Source organism: Oculina patagonica, chromosome 8, assembly GCF_052425735.1.
Source record: "Oculina patagonica isolate OP01 chromosome 8, crgOcupat, whole genome shotgun sequence".
NCBI lineage: Eukaryota > Metazoa > Cnidaria > Anthozoa > Scleractinia > Oculinidae > Oculina > Oculina patagonica.
The window spans coordinates 11,224,838-11,244,021 of NC_135765.1; the positions used below are offsets into that span (position 1 = coordinate 11,224,838).

Consider the following 19,184-nt stretch of genomic DNA (forward strand, 5'->3'; position numbering starts at 1 on the left):
TTTATTTTAATTTTCTACTTAACAATATGGTATAAAAAATAAGTACTAGGTTGAGAAAAAAAATAACCAAGGTTGGAAAAAGTGACCTGTAACATCTACAGTGTTTAGTGCCCAGTGTCCAATGGCAGTGTCTAGTGTCGCATATCCACTGTCCTATTATAGCATCCCCAGGGGGGAATTCCGCTTGTAAATGACGGGGATGATCGAATGGAGGCAAAACTCAGGACCCAAAAAAATCCCTAAGTCTTCCAACAGTACCCAAAAAAATCCCTGGACCAAAAATAACACCCAAAAAAATCCCTTGTCAAATTGCCCCTAAAACGCTCGTTTTTTATTCATCATACCATAAAATCGCCAAGGCCGCGCCAAGGCAATTTAGTTCGTTTTTAATACCCAAAGAAATCCCCTATCTAAATCAAGTCACCCAAAAAAATACTTGCCAAATTTTCCAACCCAAAAAAATCCCGGAATCGAAAATTTCAAACCCAAAAAAATCCTTCGATCATCCCCGTCATTAACAAGCCGGAGTACCCCCCCTGGGATAGCATCCATATAATAATAATTTATTACAAATCTTACTTGAGTTTTGATCCTGTCAGGTAGTTTGCAATGGCAATTCCTGCTGCACTTCCCCCACTGCCAACCGTTATCACAATGTCATCAAAATTTTCCAACAGATTCTGAAACAAGCACAAACATCCTTTCACTTAACTTTCATTATTATTTATATATAAAATAACTTTGTCCTCTTTGTTGATCTGAGAACACTTTTTAAGTCATGAAATTAAAATATTGCATGTAGTTTGTGTTTTAGTCTGATGCAGCGTTTCGTCCCAGCCAGGGGACTCTTCAACCTTATTTCCAGGGCCTTTTTCCTTTTGCTCTGGGAGGCAGGGAGACAGAGACCATGGGAATGAGGTTGGGGACTCTTCAGAGACTTTTCTGCTTTCAATTGGCACTCTTATTGAGCATGGTGCTCAAAGTCCTATTCACAAACAAAATGATGACAGCAATCTTGCCTTAATGTCACTGTTCGCGTATTCACCGTGAGTAACGCAATATCCGGTAACGCAATAAAGACAACAACAACAAGATGGCGTTATAGGGGGAACACAGCTCTGTGGCAGGTTAGTTTGCGACTTCGGGCTGTGCACGAAAAAATACAAGCCTCACTTATCTCCCCGCAAACTTGGGGATTAGGATAAGAGTATTGGCAGAGCCTTACTTATCTCCCCAGCACCGCACGGGCTGGATCGGACAAGATTCAGGCAAAGGTATAGAATTGCAAGGCAAAATAATGCCAAAAGCTTGGGGGAAGTCGCTACGCAGACTTAACCAAACAACAAAGTGTGACCCATATTTATTTAAAGCTAATGCCCTTCTCCAAAGGGAGGGAGGGTGGGAAAAACTACAAATACAGCTCTAGAAAAAACGAGTGTTCGTGCAAAGACTGCTAGAATAATGAAACTGGGATAGCGATCAGCTGCTTTTAGGGCAAGACAGTGTCTGTAAACATTGCCAATAGGTGAGCTCATACTATAAACTACTAAGACATTACGTGCTAAAGTACAAGCCACGAATGAGAGCTTTTATGCTTTAAACCAATCCCAGAAAAGCTTACATTAATGCTACTATGGTTGTATCTGTTACATATAGATAAAAATTCAGACATGAAAGACGTCTGTTTTGAGTTCCATGACTAGAAAGCATTCACAATTCATTAATACAGGAAAACAACATTGCACGCAAGCACCCCCTGCGGCGTCACGCTCCATTAACTGCATTTTACTTTTGTTTGTAAATGCTTGCTTAATGTCACTGTTCGCGTATTCACCGTGAGTAACGCAATATCTGGTAACGCAATAAAGACAACAACAACAAGATGGCGTTAGATGTGTATGCATGAAGCGGAAAACGTTTTCTTTTAGGAAGATTTTTACGGCACACGCAAACAGTATTTTTACATGTAAACGGTTCATCTGTTGAAATTGTTTCCTTCGAAACTGCACACGGGAGAACTTGTAATCTATTTTTAGTCGGGAGTCGGGTGACATTGGGAAAACTCAGTTGTATAAACATTCACAAACCATTTTCAGGGCAGCCTTGCTGTCCGTTGATTTCCTGCCTTACTGGACTTGTAATTGCTTTTTACAGTACTGGGAACGGATTTATTTCACCAAATAAAACGAACTGGCGCGAACATCTTCTCGACTTGCGAACTTCTCAACCTGCCAACTTCGCTGCAAATTGACAATTTCGAAGTTCGTTTCGAAGTTCGTAATTTGATTGACAACTACGTAATGAAATTCCCCCTAAAGTCCGTAGCGAACTTCGCGAATTTGAAACGAACTTCGGATACCGTTCGTAAAAAGTTTTGTTAAACACAATGTAAAAAAAAAAAAATTACTCTGTGTCTGCACGGTCTGCACAGTCTGCACGGTCTGCAGTCTGCAGTCTGCAGTCTGCATGTCTGCATGGCCTGCGTTTTAGACTGACCGCGAAATCCCAAGTCAGCATTGAAAAGCTGACCGTTACTTGTGAAATTATATAGTTCATGGCTAGTCTAATGCAGCATTTCATCCCGGCCAAGGGACTCTTCAGAGACCTTTCTGCTTTCAATTGACAAACTCGTTGAGCAAGGAACTCAAAGTCCCATTCGCAAACAAAATTATGACAGCAATTGAAGCATAAATGACTAGTGCTTTACCTGATTCTTCATCATTTCTTGAAATTCTGTTAGGTAACCAAACATTCCCATTCCCATGTTCCCACCTCAATCAGATATGCAGACGAACCCTGCTCTTTTCTGCAAAAATAAATATTTAATGTTAAAAAAGTAAGGAAGAAAGAGGTGGATTTGGGACAACCCTTCCTTCCAAGAGTAAAGTATTGGAATTTTCATGAATTGTGCAAAAAATATCCATACCAACCCATACCCAGCCAATGGATAGTCAATGGAATTCTGAGGGAGGTCTCACAAAACTTTTAGGCAAGGTAAGGTAAAACTTTATTTATGCTGGGTGGCCCATTCAGCACAGTGGCTGGTCTCCAGAGGGGCCCTGCTAAATACAATTTCTAAAAATATAAAATATCTAATAGTTTAAAATAGTTATAAAAATAGAGTTAAAAGCTAATTTTTAGTAATTGAAATAGTTATATAAAAAGAGTTTAAAAACTAAAACGAATTACAAGCATGAACTGGTATAAAAAAATTAAATATCATAAATTAGGTGCTATGAATAATGTGGAAAGGAAAGTATGGGGTTTTTACACTGGAATTTCCAGAGAGAAGATTAATTCAAGACAGAAAAACATCCATAGAAGGGGTATGGATATTTTCTGGAACAACACATTTGTTTGCTTATCTTAGACTCACTTTAATTATATTAAGCCTGTTAAGTCAGTAAGTTAATTAGCCCATGGGTGTATCCAGTGATGAGATATGGAGAAGACTGACAGGGGATTGAAAAGATCAGTACACAAGTACGACGTAGGCAGTGGAAGTGGATAGGTCATGTTCTGTGTATGGCAAAAGCTGAGACCCACATATGGCATTAACCTGAGCACCAAGTGGGAAAAGGAAATGTGGACGGCAGAAGGAAATTAAACTTAAAAGAAAAATAGTAGAAAGGGAACGTGCTGAGATGAGACTAACGCTATGGGCTGCAGCAGTTGTAGCCAAGAACAGGGACAAGTGGAGAAGGAACTAAGAGAGAGTAGTGTTGTGCTTTTCAAGCAGTTTACATTTTTATTAGTTTACATTTTTACATCTTTTACACTTACATTTTTACAAGTTTATATTTTTAGCTGGTAATTGACTTGCCTCGGCCCTTGCCCATCAGACAAGAAAGAATGAACAGTTACATGCCCAGATGACAGGAAAGGATTTTTTTAACCCAGCTGTCATCAAGCACAATCTGGAACAAGCAGAGGGGGCTACAGTCAACCCCCTCCCCCTTCATTTCCACCAGCCTGCTCTATAACTATTCCTCCAAAGACTTAAAGACATTCTTTAGTAAATAACTACTTACAATTTTTCTGCCATCTTTTCCATCATTTGTTTCAGGCCAGATTTGTACTGAAGCGGAGGAACAACGATAACATGACTTCCAACCATTCTGTCTAAAAGAAGGTTCCCTTTACAGCCAATATCTGTAGTCTGCACAGACAAAAACAACAGTTAAATTTTAATTTTACTAATGCTGGTACATAATTGTGATCCCTTGATAAAGGGTTTGCCAGAAATTAGCATAGGAGTGTTGAAACCTGTACGGTTTTTTTTTTTGATTTTTTTTTTTTTTTGCATTAAGTGGTTTGAACTAATTAAACCATTTTAATTGAACGTGACCATAGTACTTAACAGTGATTTCCACGACAAATACAACCCTAAATCTAGTAAACAGTTTCTCCATGTGGTCACAAAATATCCACACAGCAATAAAAGTACACGCACTTCATGTATACAGTAATGAAATGTCCTTCACATCAGAAAGTTTATGTATTTAGGCTTCTTAGTTGTAGTAGACACAGTGACACATAATTATGTCTGAAGCTTTACTGGAATTTCCAGGTCGGGGTGGTTAAAACCAAAAAGCCATCTGTGGGGGAGGTATGGATATTTTCTGGAAGAACACAATACAGGTTTTGTCTATACATTGTAATCAGTAAACATTATTGTTAAGTTTCAGACATGCCTGTTCAGGATTTCTAAGGAACAAGTAACAATTCAACAGGGCTTGAAATAACGGCCGGTCAACGGACAATGTCCGGCCTGATCGGGGACTTGACCGGTCAAACGTTCGCCTTGCCGGTCATGTTGACCGGTCACAAGTTGATAATAATAATAATATTGAAACAAAGTTAATTTTCTATGCTGTTGTCTACTTTCTGTTAGTGTATACACCTCGCTGTAATGTGGAATGTCCGACCAAGAAATGAAGCGATCGAATCAAACGGTTGTTTACAATTTGCGTATTACGGTCTCAAATTTAAAATATTTTTCCAAACTTGTCCGTTTTCTTCTGCACAGAAACCAACTATTAATTTAGTTGGACCGAAGCCCGGAATATAAAAGTACAATTTAAATGAACTATGAGGATTAAAGCAATCTTTGACTTCTTTGCATTATTTATAAAATAATTCAGGGCTCGAAATTGCGACCGATACGGTCGCATTTGCAACTAAATTTTTTTCCATTGGCGACTAAAACTTTCTTTGCAGTCACAAGTTTGGAATTAATGTTTTATAGTGTGAGGGAATACACTTATTCGTTTTCAAGTATGAAGCCATTGAAAATGTTTTTATAGCTGCTATAATCGCTGGGAAACGCAACGTGAAATCTACATCTTTCGATGAGAACAATCCGGAAGTGGTACATTATAAAGATTTTTTTTCCAAAAAGGGCACCACGGGTTTTGTACAAATAATTGAAAATGATGATAAGACAACAAAACAGGGCAATGAGCCTATAATCCACGACCCCTAGCACTGAAAATGACTGTGGCATTTGCAAAGTTGAACCAATAGACAAATGAATGAGCCAGACATACATGTAAGAAACTTGCAAAACCACATTATTCATTTACTCAACAAAAATAACTTGGAAACCTGGAAAATTAAATAAAAATGCAATCAGCAATTGACTTTTCAATTCAAGTGAAACAGGTTTTCATCCACAAAAAGACAACTTTTATTTAATAAAGAGCCGGAGAAAGAATTTTGTTTTCACCATTTATTCATGAACATGAAAAACGAGACAGTGTGGAGTCAAATTACATTTCACACGAAATTTGCATAAAAGAAGTAGCTGAGACATTAGAAAAAAAACTAGCTTTAATAATGATTGAATTCTGATTTGATTGCTATTTTCCAAGTATTTACTGTTTAAAAGCGGTTCTCATTCATGAAAACAAAACGTTTTTTTCATAGACGTGAAAATATTTGCTTAATCAAATTATATTCTGCACGAAACGTTAAAGGCAAGCGAAAATAGAATTGAAAAAATAAGAGCTAATTATTAAAGGAAATTTTAAAACTTTAAACTTTTCTTAAAGAACGTGAACCCTACGATTCTGAGGTAAGCAACATCATATACATAACGAACAATTCATTCAATCAGCAAAAAATAGAGTCCAGACGGCAATCTAACTTCGGTCGACAGTCAAACAGTGTCGTTACTTGCAGTAAAAAAGAATTCACTTTGGGAATGTTATTTCTCAAGGTGGAGGGTGTTGTATTTTTACATATATTTAATAATTAATGGAAGTGAAGTGAAGTGAATACTTTGTTAACCCTCGGATTGTAGAGTAGCTTTTAACATAGCTAATATCTCCGAGCATTTCAACAGTACAACGGCACAATGGGCAAAGACCAGACCACAACACCGGGAACTTTGTGCCCTACTCTTTACGATAAGTGTGTGGGTTCTTTTACGTCCCCTGCTGACCATAACACTGAAGATGCAGGAGACGGGGCCTACGGTTTATCGTCCTTATCCGAGAAGACTAGAATATCTAACCATTTGCAGTTGTTATTGCAAAGGCAGCATATTCTCCTCAGTTATTTTAAGACCTGAGTGTTGGTCTGGTCTGGGACTCGAACCCGAGACCTCCCGCACGGTAGTCCGGCGCTCTACCAACTGAGCTAACCGGTCGGCGGTTAAATTACATGTTGCAATCTTGTCCGAGCAGAAACGAGGTATGACCGAGCTAAAATGAATTTGGCCGGTCATCGTGTCCGGAGACTCTTCGGAAATTATTTCATTAGCCCTGATTCAAGCCAAGTTGCCTTGCAGCAACTGCAGTGCTTCTGCAGTGATTGATTGGACTGAATACCACCACATGTAAAAATAGGTACGCAATGCGTACATGTGTCTGCTATTTGGAAATTGTTGTTGAAGATAAAGAATGAAAACATTGGCACGCTTAATGATACTTTTGTGTTGAATAGGGAGCAAAAGAAAGAAGCTGACAGACCTGTTTATACAATAACTAAACTCAACTTTGTGTTTAATGCTTTGTAATGAGAATGGCAATACAACATTTCTGTAATTTATTAACATGTTTTTGAAAGAGAGTGTGCACTGCCTTGTAAAAGGTAATTTGAAATTTTGGCAGTGATGAAAACAATGAATATTGCTAAACTACCTTTTTATGGTTCATTAACACAACAGTTTACATGTCACAAAGACAGTCTATATTGCCTTGTAAAACGTAATTCGAAATTTTGGTAGTGAGAGAAACAATAATATTACTATAATACCTTTTTATGGTTCATTAACACAACAGTTTGCATGTTTCAAAGACAGTCTCTATTGCCTTGTAAAACGTAATTCGAAACTTTGGTAGTGAGAGAAACAATAATTTTACTACAATACCTTTTTATGATTCATTAACACAATTTGCATGCTTGAAATACAGTGTCCATCATCTTGTAAAAGGTAGTTGGAAATTTTGACAGTGATAAAAACAATAATATATTACTACACTGCAATTTTGTGGTTCATTTAACACAATAGTTTGCATGACTGAAAGACAGTTACCATTGTCTTGTAAAAGGTAATTCAAAGCTTTGGCGGTGAGGAAAACTATCATATCACTACACAACATTTTTATGGTTCAATCAGACAACAGCTAACGTTGTTCAAAGAGTGTTGATTGTTACTGTTGTTTCTCAATGTTAAGCACTATCTTTGTCTTGGTGTTATAGGTGATGGAAACTTTTGGCATTGAAAAAAACATATCATCTAGCTGGTCTTGAGTAACTGACTCAAGGTTAGCATCTGATCCAAGAATTTGCTTTAATGTATCATCAAAGAATGTTAGGTTGATTGTTCCTTTCTCATGCTGAAACAAACCCTGGAGGTACCAGTGCTTTTTGCAAGAGGCTGGCCTTTGTTTTAGGCCACAGCTTGCACATTCTACTATCTTTGTTTCAAGTGAGGAGATCTTTTTATTACAATTACAACAAGAGAGGTATTGGCTGCTGTTGTTTATCCCCAAGATTGTAGCTTGAATGGAAGTTGATGTTGATGTAAGGGGCAGCGTGTTAGTAATGCAAAGTGGTTCATCAAAAGGAACTGCTTCAACAATCACACAGCCAGTTTTTGCTGTGTTAAGGTGAATGTTGTTATTGTAGGTGTCTTTTCTCACTCTCAAGTTAGTGAAATGATATGTTTTGCCTTCTGTCACTTGTGAGGTGAAGTCTCCCCATAAAGTAAGTCTGACAGATCCATGAGGGTCAAGGAGATCAGCTTCTGATTTGTTTAATGCAGCTGATTTGGTAGATGAGAATTTTTTAGCGGCTGTAAGGTTTATCAGCTTTGCCTTGATGCTTATCAGTTGGCCATCAAACACTGAGTTAAGTAATGACAGGTTCAATGTTTGCGGCAAAGTTTTCCTTTCAAAATCCAATTTATCTACTTGGGATAGTTGTACATCAGGTCCCATGCACACACTGGTTGTGCTTTTGTCCAAGCGAAATTTGCTGATCTTAACTGGACTCTTGCTTTCACTGTGCTTGTTGAATTCATCTATACGTGGAGGAGAGAAGCAAACACCACGTTTCACCTCATCTTCACCAGTTTGAATCTGCATGTCAAAGTACTTTGTTTTGTTGCTTGTCAAAATTGGTGACACATTGTGCAAATAGCCTGTAATATAATTTTGATGCTCTGTTTTTTGTTCTTCCATGGTTGCCTATACAGGAATAGCTGAGAAAACAAAAAGGGAAAGAAATCAAACATTGTTGTAAGAACTTGTCAACAGCTCCCTCATACTCGAAACAAAAGCTACTTACCTATGAGTTAATAGGGGGTTGAAATTTATACAGTGATCACGGAAAAAATATAAGTTTTTGCAGTGGCAGATCCAAAGTTTTTGAAAGGCGTAGGCCCCAGAACATTTTCCAGCCCTTTTGGTGTTAAATTAGAATGGCAGCTTTTTGGGCCTTAAATTTGTATGATAAGGTCAGGGCTTACCCCCCCTCCCCAACCCCACACCTTTGCATAATATCTGCCACTGGAACCAGAGGCATTTATTTCATATGCCAAAAAATATTTTTTTCAATATAATACTAAAACAATAACATTATAGTGGACTCTCAATGTAATGAAGGGCCAAGGGACTGGTATAGCATGTTTGATATAACAAGTTTTGATTAAATTAATGGTGTTCCTATATATTAAATAGTATAACTGAAGATAAAGAATATTGTTTGTTATACAGAGAACTTTGTCCCATAGAGGTTCTTTAAATGGAGATTCCATTGTATTGTAGAAAAAATTTAAAAATCATGTTCGCCAAATATTTGGTGTTGATAAACACAAAAAAAAGTATGTGTATTTTCGCAGTACATTTTCTGAGAATACACTTCAGCTTGCACCTCACTTTTCTTTTTTTCATTGACCTTGTAATCTTTTTCGGTAATCTAGACGGCTCTCGGTCTCTACGTCGTTTCACTTGTTTAACTATTTTGGAATGGCCACAAAATTCTCTCGCACAAGATGGCGGCATTAAAGCACACAATGCTGATCATTGCACGGAAAGATTTCCTAAAAAGTATTCTCAGGTTATAGTTATCAAAAAAATTACTAGTTCTGATATCAAGGCTAGGTTCGCTAAAAACTATCCTTAGATAATAGCTATTAAGAAGATAACTAGTTCTTGAACAAATTCCTGCGTATAACCTGTCCACAGCTTTCGCAGATGTTGGGGCAATGATAGATGTTTTCAACTCAGACGAAGCAGAGCGGATGACAAAATCTCTCAAATAGGGCTTTTTTATTCCCTGAGCGAGCACAAGCACAGGATTAACTCTGTCGCGCCCAGCTATATATGGATCGACAACTTGAAAGCATCTTTGAAAGCCATTTACTCGGCAAGGATGACCCGTACTTCGAAAGCTGTGGCATACTGAGACAATACCTTTTAAGAAATTCATGACAAAATTAAGAAAATGAAAAAAGCTCACTTACATACCTCAGTTTCGAACGTCCACAGTAAAAATAGCAGAACTCAGCAGAACTCCAACTCCACGCAGACAAAACGCAAATAACCTTCGTTCGTGGAAGCATGCGTTGTCCTAGTTCTCACGTGATCGTTGACGCAGTTGCCGACTCACTTCTTCGCATTCTATTGGTTCCGAACAGTTCCGAATGTTGTCTTGAACTTGTAATTTACTCGTAACCAATGGTAAGGATTACGATAATTAATCGACATTTACGACACATTTCCGACAAATGGTTACGCTTCACTTACCCTTCCATGTACTGAGTCACAAAATGGACTTGCAATGGAAACCTCAGTCAAACTCCATGAGTAGAATTTCACACTTGTACTATATGAAGTAGTGATCGAAATTTTTACCGCTCTGCATTGTGTCTGCATTTGCATATGCATATGCTTCGCATATGCATCCGCAGTAGCAGACACAAAAACTGTGTCACACTTCTTGTCTAGGGCATCTGCCAGCAGAAACTCCAACTTGCGAACCTACAACAATTAAAACAACTAATTCTTTGTATTTTACAACAGATCTGAACATATGTTTTCCCAAAATAATGGCAGCTGATACAACTTGCTTTCTTTTCAGCCCAATACACTGATTATGGTGATGCCAAATGTACTAAGCAATGTATTTGATTGACTTACGGTGTGTTCACAGTAGGCCAAAAAATGTGGTTTGTTGTTCACAAAAAAAATGAAAATTTGAGATTTGAGATTATTGAATTTTATTTCAAACTCCAACATAACCATGAGGAACTTAACTGGCTGGCTTGTCCCCACTGTGGGGAATGAGCCATCTGTTTAAAAACAGAATCTGAAGGTTGACTCGGGGCAAAGGGGCAGGGAGGGGCGAAAGGTAGGAGGAATGATGCATTAGACATTAATTATCTACTAACTAAAGCAAATTTTGAACTTTGCACCTTGTTTCCAGATAGAGTGCTTCCTGTCAAGTCATCCCTTTTGATAAACAATGAAAATTCCTTTGGGAGATTTGGAATGTTCCACGGATGGATCGGAGTGTCGCGCTGTGCAAGCTACATGTACAAAACAGCAAGACCTAAAGTTAGATCAAAATACACGTAACTATTGTCAGTTACAGCTGAAGATCAGAAATTTTACATCAAGATATAAAAAACATTATTTTAGTAGAAGTGTCGATAAGCATCATCACTGTAAGAGAAGACATTTTATGGGGTTGGAACCCCACATGTCCTTGAATGGGGATGTATGGGGCTTCAATCCATTTGTCCCAATTCAAGGATGTATGGGGAAGATAGGGTTTCAGGGGAGGGGGAGAGGGTAACAAGACAAAGGACAGCACACAAAGATATTTGCAGCTGAGAGACTAGAGACCTTTAGATCAATGCACACCCAGGACAAAATAATTGGTCTAGGGGGCAAGGGAATGCAGTCAGATGTCCTTCAAACCTTTATTCCCTTGCTGGGGAGCACATACGATCAAAATCCCTACCCTGGGGACAGACGTCAAGTGGTTAAACCGACCACCAGCCTTCCTTCCCTCCCCCCTCCCCCCCCCCCCCTCGGGCTTATTAAACATTGATAGGTGCATTAGAAACAAACTTGGTATTTCGAATAATACGAACAGAAACCTGGATATTCAACCGGAGTTCCTTTAAAGCTCTATAAAAAAATTGAAACAGTAACTTACCTTTACAAAGTGCTTTGGAATATTTTTCAGTGACGAGGCCCACTTTGGAGGTTCGTATTGGTGGAGTTGTGTGAGCATGTTTATGCCTCGAGAAATGTTCCTACTCATTTCCAAAGAAATTATCCAGTGCTAAGTGAAGCTCGGTTATCCATAATTATCTCATGTTTTGCTGAACGATGCCAAATAACCACTTGCAATAGACTTGTTATCATTACAGACGCATAAAGTCAGCGGCGTTTCGGAACTGAAGTATTTGGTTGTGTAAGAGAACCGAAAACAACCCTAAGTCAGTTCAAGTGCACTGTGCCACTTAACCTGCTATCGGGCCTTCTTTTTTCGCGGCGGAGGGACTGACACGATCGTCTGGCGGCTTTGGTGGACCGGGGGCGCGATGCATTGAGCCAAAATTTCGGGAAATTTCGGTTCAAAACTGAATGGATCGGTTCGGTCCGACCGGAAAAGTTTCGGAAAAAGAGATCCACCTTTCAAGGAGGACCACTTTTCTGGTCGGACCGGTCCGATCGGAAATTTACCGTTCCATTCGGCTACTTCCTTCCCCAGTACCTCTCTTCCGCACTTCTGAAGCAACATGGCAAACATGGCCGCTAGAAATTAGCAGTGCAGCGCTTGCGGGTTTTTGTCAGAAGAATTATCAACAATGCTTCATCACGCATGTGCAATGGCTGCAGGTGTGTTGCTACTTTGAGAGCTAAGTTTATTTTGTCTTTGTGTACGGGTGACCCTATTCGGCGGAATGGCGGAATGATGGAACGGCACGGCGGAATGGCGGAATGTCCTAAAACGCGGAATGACGGAATATCCTAAAACGCGGAATTGTAAAACATTAAAAAGAAGAAGCAACAACAGCAACAGAAACAAACAAACAAAAGGAAAATTGTAATTGCTAACTTTCTCAGACGGCGATAATAAGGCTATCCTTCGAAGGATCATCGAGTGATCGACTGGGAGGATTTCGTAAAATTACAGAGTTCTCGTCCCGCCCGAGACAATGAAATGTATAAAGGCGAAGTTCGTTAACGAAGCCGTTAGAAAGAAAACGAAAGGGCCTGAAATTTACTGAGTTCGTACTGAGAAATTAAAAAAAAACGAAACCCACAACAAGGGGTTTCCAGATGGTCACCCATCCAAGTACTAACCCCGCCCAACAGGGCTTAACTTTGGCGATCAGACAAGAACCAGTGCTTTCCTTGTGGTATCAGTCCCAGACGAAACAAAGACTGACAAGAGTCATGCAAATAAAGAACAGAAATACCTGGTTATAATGGATCTTTTGAACGATGATTTAACTGGACTAAGACTGTTATAAGGTGATTTACGCGCTCTTTCTGATACCACATGGAAAGCACCGGTTCTCATCCGATCGCCAAAGTTAAGCCCTGTTGGGCGGGGTTAGTACTTGGATGGGTGACCATCTGGAAACCCCTGGCCTTGTTGTGGATTTCCTTTTTATTAATATGTCAGTACAAACTCATTTAATTTCAGGCCCTTTCGTTTTCTTTCTAACGGCTTCGTTAGCGTACTTCAGCTTTATACGTTTCATTGTCTCGAGCGGGACGAGAACTCTGTAAAATAACGAAATCCTCCCTCGATCACTCGAGTATCCTTCGAAGGATTAAGAAGATATCTAAAGAACCCTTCGTTTATAGGGTATATTTACTGTTTACTGGTTTTCTACTGCTAGCAGCCGTTGTAAACACGTTGGCTTTTCTGTCACGGCAACGAATATCCACAAGTTAAAGTACCTGAATCATTCTTAGCGACATTCTTAGCCTTATTATCACCGTCTGAGAAAGTTGGCAATTATAATTTTCCTTTTGTTTGTTTGTTTTTGTTGCTGTTGATGCTTCTTTTTTTAATGTTTCACAATTCCGCGTTTTAGAATTTTCTGTCATTCCGCGTTTTAGGATATTCCGTCATTCCGCGTTTTAGGATATTCCGCCATTCCGCCGTGCCGTTCCGTCATTCCACCATTCCTCCATTCCGCCGAATAGGGTCACCCTTGTGAAGCGGTACATTCAATTAGCCTCAATTCGCATTTCCGAGCATGTGTTCAATATTTTCGTGCCGTTGTTGTTTATTGTTGTACAATGTTTATCTTAATTTTAGAGGAGCCTTTCCCGATTCCTGACGAAAATTTGGAGGCGAATTCTGACCATACGGATCACCCTTTTGCTACAAGTCAATCTGGTCGTACGCTTGAACAAGGATTGGAACGAGGCATCCACGTAACAGGTTCAGTCAAGTGGAAAATACCGTTCCTTTCGAAACGCGAAAATTTCGGAAATACAAACCGGAATTTTTGGTTGAATGGATCGCGCCCCGGAAGTTATTCTTGATTTCAATTAGCCAATCAGGATAGAGTTTCATGTTGCCTTTTGTTTCCTGACCAATCAGAAAAAAAGTCCAGATTCTGGACTTTTTACAGACGACCCGACAAGTAATTGTATGAGGCGTTCATATTTTCGTTGACCCTTCCGCCGCGAGAAAAATAACGCCTGATCGCAGGTTATGTGCCACTTAGCCTGTGTACAGCCGTCCCGTTCCGCTCAAAAAAAAAAAATCGCTACGTGCCACTGTTTCGATATATAAAGGCTTACCCTAGGTTTACCAAATTTATCCTTGCAGCCAATTAACTGAAAACACTTCTCTTGATCATGTAACCGTTTTTTCAGATCGGTAGTATTGTGTGAGGATCTTGAAAAGTCCCTGAGTAGAATTTTGAAGAGGTAACATACTAACTTTATGCATAACCCTTTCAAAAGAATCTGTTTTTCTTTGTGACCCTTTGTTCTGAAATTGAATAAGGATGTAACAGGAAGTAAAGTAAGAAGTAAAAATAGGTATTTTTATTGGTATTTGACTTATTAGGTCTTCTTTATAGCGTAACCTAGCCTGAATTTCTGTAGGTGACCACAGAGGGATGTCTGAAATTCAGGCTAAGCGTAACCTGGCAATATTCTGGGAGAGGAGAAAATACTTAATTTGAGATAGACTACCATCCCACCAAGGGGCAGAAGCAAACCTGTGAAGGGTTTCTACTGAGGCCGGGATAGGCTCTGAAGGTTATGAAACCCTTGGTCCGTTATTGGAGTTTCCCTACGTCTGCTCTTGCAAGCTAAGGGACTGGTCATGAAGTACAGGAGGGGGTGGGCCGGAAAAAAGTGAGGGTGGGCCATCATTTGTGTGCACGCAAACAGGGGTGGGTCAAGAAACATCATGCAATACATTGGGGGTGGGTTATGAACAATTATGCTTCAATTTAATTAGCTGCAGATATGTATACAAACAAAATCTAACACTTAAATTGGCAGTAATGTAGCTTGATAAATGACTACTTCTTATTTGATTTATTCGCTCATCAATAGTTTTCTTCTTCGAGCCATCCTAATGTTCAGCATGTCTTCTGCAGCTTCAAGAGCATTTTGGCATTCTTCGGATGCTGAAATTGTCTTGCGCAAAAAGGTAACTGCCCTGTCAGTATTGCCATCCGTTATCAGCTAACAAGCTCCTCTCTAGGGTCTGTAATTAAGTCCATGAATACAGAGAATTCGCTAGAAACGCATAAAAGGCAGTCGTGTTTGCAACTGCAAGCAGAGAAAACTTCCACAGCATGACTTCAGTATCGTTTCGTTTCATGTTATGACCGGACACCAAGAAATCATTGATGGGAAACTTCATCTTGTAAATGACACAGATCAAACTATAGTTAGAGAAGGATGCAGTAATTTCAATAATAGACCATTTGGAGCAAGATTTTACCGACATCACAGTCGCCGGAGAACAGTTGTGGGAAGTAGGTCCTAGAATGCATCAACGAGCAGAAGTTGCCACCAGTCAAGACTGACATCCTTAAGAATACAGATGCAGGGCCTGGTGTGGCCTTTTGACAAGACCTCTACTGTTACTTCAAGTGATTCGCGTGTCATGTTGAATACTTCATTTTCATTATTTATTACCGAGCTTAAAAATTTACCATCTTTATTATTTACTACAAACTTGATGAATTCGACATTGCTGATCCTAGCAGTATGCAGGACGCGTGTCACTTATCAACCTAGTAAAATGGCCCAGCTCACAACGAGTCTCTCGAAGCTCAGTTGGTTAGAGCGCCCAACCGGTATCTGGAAGGCCATGGGTTCGATTCCCGTCGGGGACTCAGAATTTTTCTTTGTCCCATGCTCGTGTCATGTTGAATACTTCATCTTCATTAAAAATGTTTTTGAACTGAAGCAGAAACAGTTTTTGCTTCCGGGAAAAATTTGTTTCCGCTACATATGCTTCCCGCTTGGCTAAACTGGAAACATTTGCCTCCGCAGCATTAATGTTTCCGCAACAATGTTTCCTAGTTTAGCCAGGCCTTAACAGTCATATTAAGCTTTTTTGTTTAACTGAAACAATAAAAATATAGCCCTTTGAGCACTCAGATCGCGAATCCTGCAATGAGTCACCGGATTGGTTCTGGTAGCGGGCGGAATTTTTGGATCTTGCACGCGGTCAACGAAATACTATCGGGATAACCTATCGCAAAATTATTAAAAGTACGAAGAAGAACTTAAAATTTCCGTCTAAAAAACTCACAATATTGCTTGGTTGCCGTTGTCAAGTGAATTGGAAAACAAGGCATTGAATAAGGGACTTACGTAATATAAGGTTTTGTTGTAAATCAGCAAAATCGTTGAAAATATTCTGACGTACGGAAGCTATTTCAAAGTTGCTCTTCGAGGTGTTAATTTTGTACAAAAAACATAAAAATGTTTGTTGTAAATCAGAAAAATCACTAAAAATATTCTGAAATACGGTAGCTCCTTTCAAAGTTGTTCTCCGAGTTGTAGCTTGTATGCCACTCATGATAGTGAACTGAACTTACAATTTTCCCCACTCTATTCTTGCTTAAGCTTGTTCTTTTTCTGCATTTCGATGTTTTGTTTTGTTCCGAGACTTCTAGTCCAGGAAAGTTAACGGGATTAGGTACCATGTGGTCAAAATGCTTGCAACAGAATTTCTATCTTCAGGGACGTTTTCTTTAAGGACTCCAAATAAACATATTAAAAGTCAACAAAAATCAACCTAGGGGAAATACGAAAAAAAGCAAGTATTTTACCTCCGTAATTTTTCCCTTTAGACGCCATGTTTTTATGCAAATTAGCCTTATCACAGATACGTTTTACAACAAAACTCCATTTTATGTGGCATTCATCAACTAACTTTTTTAGTAAAGTGTGTTTAAAGGGCGAAATAAGGCTTTGGTTTGCTCATCGAACATTCTCGAAATGAAATATTACTTTCACTAAAATGTTACGAAGTTTTAATGTGTTTAGCTGAACAGGGCACTTTGATATTACAACTGCAAAGTACAGTGTATAAGGACAGTCTTTAAATCGCGTTCTTAGAGAGAACAAAATATGTAAGCACTCGGAAAGATTGAGTTCTCTCTAGTTTCGCGTTAAAACTGACGATAGAGTAAAAGGTCGACATCAGTTCCTTAATACCTTATTATAGGAAATTAACGATACATGTTATTAACACGAATTTCAAAAATTCGCGTTAATTTTATTGATGTAAACTTTTTTACTATAAGGATTTAACCAGAACTTTTCTTGAATTCGCGTTAATTTTATTACGCGTAAATTTTGTTCGCGTTGTTAAAATGCTTCGTTATATTTCGATAATAAGGTAGTTCCAGCCCAGTCCATCAGATTTGAAGTTTTCGACAGTGGACACGCCTTATAGTTCTGTCGCGCCAGTAAGCTGCAACGTGTCGTCTACTCATTCAAGTAATTTATTACGATAAACAAAACAAACATTGGATAACATGCTGTCTGATGGTAGTATCGATGAAGAGCCAAGGGCTACATTAGAGGATGTTGATTCAAAATTAAAAAAGAGAAGAAAAGAAATGAAGCTAGCCGTACAGGGCGCCTTTGGCTTCAGTACATGAAAATGGTGAATGTACTGAAGCGTTTTCTAGAGCAAAAAGGACGGGAGACTGGAATCTCCATTTGTCTTCATTGCAAGAGATCTTTCCTTATTTTGCGGCAGCTGGGCATGCCGTTTTTATTCTATTAACCGCCCTGGGCGCTTATTATTTTTTTGGATCTTGAGAGGGAGCGCTTATTCGAGGCTGGGCGCTTATTAAATTTTCACCATTTTTAACAAACTGTAGTAAGTTTATTTTGCAACAAAATAATAAATAATAACAACACGAGAAGATATATCAAAGCAGAATTTTAACTGTTCGTTGAAAGTTTCCATAAAATACTAAGAAAACTCGGTCTTCTAGGGGTCTCTTAGTAGTACTTAGTCAATCAATACTCCTACAGGTGTCCTAGGCCTCTTGCGCACTTCAGTTTTTTCTTGGAGGTAGGGGTGGGCGCTTATTCGAGGTGGGTGCTTATTCGAGTTCGGGCGCTTAATCGAATACATGCGGTAATTTGTATACCAAAACGATCTACGTGTACCTTAAGCAAATGGTTGCACTGCAAACTGACCATCCAGATATCTATTTTCATTTTTGGAATGGTCTGCATGTTGTTCGCCGAACTGATGAATTTTGGGATGGTCTTTCAACTAATTTGATAACTGAAGAAACGCTGATGCGCAGCATAAAATCAACTGGCGGCCTTACAAGAGAAAGAGGAATGATTGAGCTGCAAAGATTAGTGTGGGTCAAGTCTATGCCTGTCTGTTGCGACGTGAACAGGTCTATGCAAGATTTTACCGGCGTCGCTTACAACACTAGCGAGCAACACGTAGAAGCTTTAGACACTCGACAGAAGAAAGACTGCAAGGATACAGAGAAACTAGCCTGCTTTCTACGGATAAGGAACCCCTTTTCCAAGCGCGATACCTGACTAAGAAGCATAGTATCAGGAGTTGTAGCACAGGAATCTGTAAATGTTGGAATGATCATGCTGGACGATCCTTAAGTCTATGCAGGAAAGAGTATCAATGAGTTTTCTTTTAAACTAAAGCAACAAGCTACCACCTTTGGATCAAAAGCGACTGTGGCAATCACAAGGATCATGTGCAAATTGATCCACAGTTGCTCTTTCAGCGATTGCTCGCTCTATGTTCTTGATGAAGGAACACTACTGCTTCATCGTATCCCATAGAAACACGGTACAACCTTTTTGTGACATCTGTAGCTGCTATGTTCATTACGTTTCTCAAAATTATGACAGGTGTATTGTTGTTTTTGACGGTTATTGCAATGGGCCTTCAGTTAAAGACGCAACCTACTCAAGAAGAGGATCAAACAACACTGTAGCTGTACATTGTGATCTTCTAACACACTCACTGTAAAGAAAGACGTTTTTTTCTGCGAGAAAAACAGAATAAACAACGTTTCATCAACATGCTGAGTGAGAAGTTAAAGGAGGTGAGGTTTGACACCATCCATGGTGCAGGTGATGCTGATATCTTGATAGCTCAACCTGCGGTCTCTGTATCTGCTACTAGAGACAGCGTCGTCATCGCAGATGACACAGACA

The 19,184-nt window shown here is 39.2% G+C and overlaps 1 protein-coding gene and 3 pseudogenes across 2 annotated transcripts in view; 1 reads left to right on the forward strand and 3 right to left on the reverse strand.

Annotated features, from left to right (window-relative positions):
* Window positions 1-11,943, reverse strand: part of LOC144662660 (uncharacterized) — a 64,398-nt pseudogene extending 52,455 nt beyond the window's left edge. The window contains exons 1-8 of the transcript XR_013572495.1: window positions 11,674-11,943; window positions 10,925-11,038; window positions 10,439-10,490; window positions 6,778-6,851; window positions 4,695-4,731; window positions 4,032-4,159; window positions 2,708-2,806; window positions 580-680 (exon numbers count right to left, since the gene is read on the reverse strand). The product of XR_013572495.1 is annotated as an uncharacterized LOC144662660 (transcript). The remainder of the gene's footprint in view (window positions 1-579; window positions 681-2,707; window positions 2,807-4,031; window positions 4,160-4,694; window positions 4,732-6,777; window positions 6,852-10,438; window positions 10,491-10,924; window positions 11,039-11,673) is intronic.
* The window catches only part of LOC144662531 (uncharacterized), a 68,827-nt gene that overhangs the window by 22,063 nt on the left and 27,580 nt on the right, over window positions 1-19,184 (reverse strand). The gene's annotated exons all lie outside the window — the stretch shown is intronic.
* Window positions 12,782-12,896, reverse strand: LOC144664555 (5S ribosomal RNA; annotated as a pseudogene).
* LOC144664542 (5S ribosomal RNA) lies at window positions 13,023-13,120 on the forward strand (annotated as a pseudogene).